The sequence below is a fragment of the Cupressus sempervirens genome, chromosome 8, assembly GCF_028749045.1.
Source record: "Cupressus sempervirens isolate cs-2001-9-10 chromosome 8, ASM2874904v1, whole genome shotgun sequence".
Lineage (NCBI taxonomy): Eukaryota > Viridiplantae > Streptophyta > Pinopsida > Cupressales > Cupressaceae > Cupressus > Cupressus sempervirens.
The window spans coordinates 766494439-766501486 of NC_143125.1; the positions used below are offsets into that span (position 1 = coordinate 766494439).

At 32.3% G+C, this 7048-nt stretch overlaps 1 pseudogene; it reads left to right on the top strand.

Annotated features, from left to right (window-relative positions):
- Nucleotides 1–2370: 2370 nt before the first annotated feature.
- Nucleotides 2371–3041, top strand: LOC149544669 (dehydrodolichyl diphosphate synthase CPT3 pseudogene; annotated as a pseudogene).
- The last annotated feature ends 4007 nt before the right edge of the window (nucleotides 3042–7048 follow it).

Below are 7048 nucleotides of genomic sequence, written 5' to 3' on the forward strand. Positions count from 1 at the left end.
ATTATAATCTTCCATAGAAAGAAAAGAAGTTACCAATTGCCCAACCTAGATAATTTTGTCGAAGGAGATCTATGTTGTGGAACACTTCCAAGAAATGCAAGTTACACTTCAAAAAAAAAAAAAACACAAAGTCAAATGGTACTTTCTACTTCTATAAATTCCATTTAATCCCAGTATTAACATAAAATAGAACGAGTTTAAATGACCATAAAAAAATTGGCTTTAGAGACTTTCATTAATTCTTGAAAATTTTTGAAACATTTAAATTGAAACCCAAAGTAATATGAATATTTGGACTTAGTTATCAAACCTTATTTTAGTAGCATACTGAGGACTCCAAGATCCTTACAGAAACCAAGGAGGGTGGAAGTAATCCACCATTGGTAAGAAATAAAGATTGCATGTGCATATAGCTTCAATTAGAGGAGATGATCTTAACAAGAACATCACATAAGAAATAAGATTAGATATTAGAAATAGGGATAAAAAAATTTAGACTGGCCATTATATCAAGCCATCATTTGGATAAAAAAGTGGATCATCACATACACAAAATTGATGGACATCAGAAATAGTGATGAGCATATTACTTTCAGATTGATTTAAAGTTCTATATTTTATTGATACAATATAGAAATAATATTCACAACTCATCTATTCTTCTCATATCTTTGAGTTATAACATAGTGATCAAACTTAGATCAATACAATTTCTATATATATTATAAATTCGGATCAATCCTTTTCATATCAATGTGTATCTTGAATTGGCTTGATCCAGATTTTAGATGATCTCCATAAATCAACATTTCTACCAAAGTCAAATTAGATATTGCAATTGTTCATTCAATCCATATATTTGTAGATCAATATCTATTTTCCCTTACAGTTGTAGATCAGTATCTATTATATCAAGGATCATCTTGAACAAAGCATTTTGGATATAATGTTTAAAAAGTTGATATTTGTTGATCAAAGACTTTCTTCATCACCCAAATTGTTTATTGATTTCAGATTAGAGGATCATATTAGAATTATTTTTTGGCAATAAAATCTTGTAGACTAGTCTTCAATATTATCAAGGCAATAGACATTTCATGTAAGAAGCCTTCAAGGCTCTAACTATTGAACTGACTATGGTTGTTTTTGGTTTTTATTGTTTTCCATTTTTTTGTGTTTTTGAGATGGTTTGACATAAAAAGCACTACATGTGCTGAATTAAAGCTTCTAAAAATTAATACTTGTTCTATTGGAAATTAAAGCACTAATTTTTCATTTTTTTTCCCTATTTTTTGGTGTAGCAAAATCAACTTTACTCCTAGCAAAATTGGCATTGACCAATAAGAATTCATAATTTATTGTACAAAATTTGATTTAAAAAATAAACAAGCATCGAAGAAAAGCTGCCTTTAAGGGAAGGGAATCCAAATTAGACATGTTGGTAACATATTGCATTGGCTTGAAGACAACTTGTTAAAGAACAAACAAGTTTTAATCAATTTGGTTGCTTGAAAGAAACAAGAGCTCAAAATGGGTCAACAATATATAAAAGATTAGTTAAGGAAGAATAATGTGAACAAATCAAATTAATTTAAGGAAGAATAATGTGAAGAAAAACACTGTTGAGAATGATCTTAACATATTCAATAATGCTTAGCACTTATCTTGACTAATTGTAGGAAATTCAAGCATTGTTAGGCAAGTTGATTGACAAGAGATGCCTCTTAGGAAATTATTACTTTGCATAAAATCTGATCTACACCAAGAAAATGTTTGCTAACCACTATACACGCCATAGTTATCTCCTCCATTTTCATTTTTATATAATGAATGATGTTTCTCATCTCCTCTAATAAAATGATTTCTATGTGAGTCGCAATGTAACTTCTAGAATTCAATCATTCATGCAAAATTAAGTCACCTGTTAATATAGAACATGCATAACATGTGAAGTTCTCAATATCTATCTAACACATGAGATTGTTTGGCAGTGGTTCAATGACCTTGATTTTTCATGATAATTTAGGTATCAACCAAATCGTCCTATTTCATTAATTTTGTGAACAAATATTATTAAAGAACGCACAAAAGATAAATAGGAATAGTGACATTTATGGTGGTTGTAGATTGAATTATCAGTAGAGGTATCAAAAAAATTTCAATAATGTCTTTTAAGGATAAAAATGACACAGAATAGAACTTTAAAGAGAGATCTAGAATCCAATTTCCATAAAAATAATTAAAAGATAAGATAAGCCAACTCTAATTTTTCCATCACAAATGATTATGTGGTACGTAGTTAAAGACCCATTAGAAAAAACTATTATATATTCCTTCATTATGATCAAGAAATGCCACCCATAATCAAAGATGACAAGTTTAACAACATTCCAATCCTTCAATAGTTCTTACTTGTAAGAAAGTTTACATTTCTTGCAAATTCAACAAGAGAGTTATTTAGGAGATTTCTATTATGGTCTATTTCGGTAGGCCCTATTCCAAAGCATGTTGCAATCATAATGGATGGCAATAGGAGATATGTAATGAATAGAAATATGCAAAAATGGAGAGGCCATGAATATGGGTATAACAGCTTGATGCATATTTTGAGAGATTGTTATGAAATTGGTATAAAATGTGTGAGTGTTTATGTTTTTAGTATTGAGAATTTCAAGTGCTCAAAGGAAGAAGTTGAGACACTTGTGAATTTAATGAAGGAGAACCTTGATCTTCTTGTTGAGAAGGAAAGCATGGTTAACACGTATGGAATTAGGGTTCAACTTATAGGAGATATCAGTCTTTTTCCTCAGAATGTGAGAGAATTAGCAGAAACGGCCATGGCTTTCTCTAGGAATAATGATAAGGCTATTCTGAATATATGTGCTCCTTATACTGGTACTTAGGAGATTGCTAAGGTTGTTGAAGATATTTTGAAGGAAGGGGATTTGGATGGAAAGAAGATTAGTGAAGAGGATGTTGCAAAGCATTTGTATACTGCATCTATGCAATACCTAGGAAGCATCTTAGATTGTAACTATTAAGTCTATTTTAATTCTCAACTCTTCTTCTTCATTATTTCATAGAGAAAAAAACTTGTTATGATCAAATAGCATACCTGAGTAGTGGAAGAAACCCTTTTAACATTTGTTGCCCAAAAAAGAAAGTAAACAATATAAAACCCTTTGCCAATTAGTAGTAAAAACTTCAACAGATAATACCAAACCCTACTGTAGCCCGAGGCTTCTTATAATTTTTGTTGAATTTTTTTTTGCCTCTTTCACCAAAACTAAACTGTATATGAAAGAGCAAGTAGGGTAGAGGAAGAACCAACAAAAAGAAAAGATTTCAAACCATCACAATTTGATGCCCTCAATCTACCATAAAACCCTCTTCCAATTTTATTAGCTTGAGAAGGAAAATTGAAGAATGAGGTTAGCTGTATGGGTTGCTAGACCCTAATCATATTCACATTGCAAGCCATTTACAAATAAACTTTGTGTAACAAGCCACATTATAAATTGAAGCTACATATACCATAGAAATAGTTGCATTTTGCCATTACCTTTGATGGCGGTAAGTCTTCAACTGGTCATATATGCTCGAATGACGTCTAATCGAAATGCCCTCCACTATGCCCTCAAGTGAAATGCCCTCCACTATGTGAAATGCTAGAATGGAACTCGAATGAAATACCCCCCACTATGCCCTCATGCTCTACCCCTCCTTGAACACAAAATCAACAAGCTATTCAAGTCTTTGATCTCTACCAGAGTTGTGCTTTTGAACACACTTTCTTCTTGATGACTTACTCAATGCCCAAGAAATTATTGATGAGACAGCTAGATTGGCCTTTTAAACTGCTTGGGGCCTCCAAAATTCATGTAATATATGTGTATTGATACTACTTCAAGGATTCAACCTCTTCTCACTATGCAAAATGCTAGAATGGCACTCAAGTCAAACCCTTGACACTGACTTGCTCAAGTGAAATGTGAATTCCATGCCCTTTTTTTGGTCTTTATGTTGTCGTGTGCATCACAATTGAGACCAACACAAAATACACATAATTGGTCACAATTGTGACCAACACTAACATGTTATTAAAAAGAAAACAAAAATTTTCCTTTATAACCGACCAATCAAGCCATTTAAAAGAGTTGGTCAAAATTTAGGGTTAAATGCACTAGTAATTTCTTTTGAATTTCTGTCTATTTTTTTGTCAAAAACCAACATGTACTAATTGGGTTGTAGATTTTAGCTTGTTCATTGAATTTTGCAACAACTTAGTTGTTTAGAAACTAGACTCCATTCTACACACTTTGAAAAAAAAAGTTTTGATTTTAGATTAGTTTTCAATCATTTCTAGGGGGAACACACAGATATTTCATGTTTTTGAGATGTGTCTAGTTAAAAAATTCATTAAAGAAAAAACACACATTATAAAATTACTTGAAAAATCTGGGATAAACTACATATTGTTAACTAACTTTTGACCAAAGTGATTAAAGAATTTCAAAAAAAAAGTTAAAATTTTAGGGGGGGGCACACTTTGTACTGTGTTATGTTTTTTTGGAATAAATAATACCACTTTCTATGGCCCCCTTTTTTGAGGACCTAAAACTAAACCATTTTGAAAAAAAATTAGTAGTTTATAAACTAGATTCAAAGGAATACTACTTTTGTTTTTGTCATATCTAGAAATTTTGAGCATAACTATCTTCAAATTCTTGTTGAATTTTAGAAATTGATGATTTTAGAAAAAAGGTGTCCACTTATACCCCACTTTTGGCACCACAACTTGGTGCACTTACCCCGAGTTTTTTGTTAGGGTTATTTCACATAAGTTTTTCCAATCTAGTAGATCAAATACTATGCCCTATATAGCTATGGATGTGGGATATAATTTTTTTAAGAAAGATCATACATATGATCTAGCAGAGTTACAACTATAGCAGCTAGTTGAGAGCCTTGGAGCCATGAGAAAGATAGATTACACAATGTAAATTTGGTTCTATATTGATATGTATATTCTTTTATGTGCAAAATAGTTTTCCTACTTTCGAAACAATTGCTTGAAAAACCAATAGGTCAGTAGCAGTGAAAATTGGTGAATACATTGAACAATTAGGAGAGAATTTTGAATCTATAATGAAAATTTATTTTGAGGACTTCAAACCATCAATGAAGAAGAGAATGAGAATACCAATATCTCTAGTAGAAAAGCATTATGATGATATCTGTTTCCTAGTAGATGCTAACTATAATTAATTTCAAGCTGCTATACCAAGGGTGAGATGGTTGAGACCCTTAGGTTATGAAATAAATGTGGATGAAGCTTCTACATCTATTACAAACTTACTTACAAAAGAGGTAGATAAAAAATGCCAAGGCATTTGGAAACTATAAGTTGGCCGAGTCCAAAATTACCATGGAATTAAAGACAACTTATGCTATAAAGAAAAGGAGAAGATGGTGAAGAATCTAAAAGCTAAATTTGGAGAGGGTGTCAAGGAGGAAGAAGAAGAAGATAAAGAATAGGATGAAGAGGAAGAAGATTCTTAAGCACAAGTACCACTATGTTTGACACAAGGTATGGGAGAAGACCAATAGAAAGAGGAGACTAAAGTAGCTGAAGGTGCTGAGGTAGAAGCAGCTGAGGAAGCACCTACTCCCACTAGATAAAAGAAGAGAAAGGCCAAGGTACAACATGTGTCAAGGGCTAAGAAAATTGTCAAACCAAGCCAAGAAAAGCCTACTACACCTACTACAAGAGCTACTACATGTGCAATAGCACAAAAGTCTAAAGAAAAGACCAAACCAATAGAGCAAGGCCAAGTACAGAAAAGGATAAGAAGGTAATATATGCCACAAGTAGATTCTAATGAGGAGAAAATAAAATTAGATGACAAAAACCAATTCAAAGTGGTGATTCATAATCCTTTATCAAATCTTGGAAACCTTTGTGAAAATGTTAAGAATAGTGCAGATCTATCAGGATTTTCTTATGTAGATTTTGATAATCTTGGTAAAGTAGAGAAAAATCAAGTAGAGGAGGCCTTATATGCCATGATGGAGAAATTCAAGACTACCCTATTAGAGATTTCCAACTCAATGCTTAAGATTTTATTTGATAGAGTTGAGCAAAAATGGCACTATTGTCTAAATTTGGAGAGACAAATTAGAGAAACATCTCTAGCATAAGTGATGCTAGAACTAACTAAGGCACTGATTGCTAAGGCTATGAAGAAATATGTAGTTAGGTTTACACCTAAATATAGAGCCTTAATATTTTACAAAATAATATTGAGGATGTAGTTAAGAAGTCCACAAAGATGTAGAAGCTCATTTATGGGTTAATGACATTCAAGGAAGATGAAAAGGAACCCAATGAAGTGAGGGATGATGAAGTAGATGATCATGATGATACTATTGAGGGAGGAACTAAAATGCAAATAGATGACAAGGCAATAGCTAAGCTAGAGCAAGATGAAGAATCTAGAGTATATTAAAGGCAAAGAGAATAGGGTAGCTGATGCACTTAGTTGTAGGAGGCATATTGCTGCTATCTCTTCATATTGAACTTGTATGAGATTGTATATCCTTTAGTACCTTCCTAGAGATGCCCATTATGAATGGTTGAAGTCATTTTTGGACACTAATGCCTCTAACTCACAATTTGATGATTATTTTTTTGATGAAGATGGTATGCTTAAAGTTATTCTTGAGGAGATGTATTGCACTCCATTTTTAGGGCACCCAGGGGTAAAAAAAATGATGGCTGATTTAAGGAATTTATACTTCTAGTCGAGACTCAAACAAGTTGTGACAAAATATGTAGCCCAGTGTTTGGAATGTTAGCATATCAAGGCTAAGCATGTCCATCTAGTAGGTCTTCTATACCCACATGAGATTCCACAGTATAAATGATAGGTTATTAGCATGGATTTTGTTCAAGGTTTTCCCATTACTCGATGCAAGCATGGTGTCATCTTGGTCATAGTCAAAAAATTAACAAAAGTTACCTACTTCATTCTTGGTAGTATGAAGG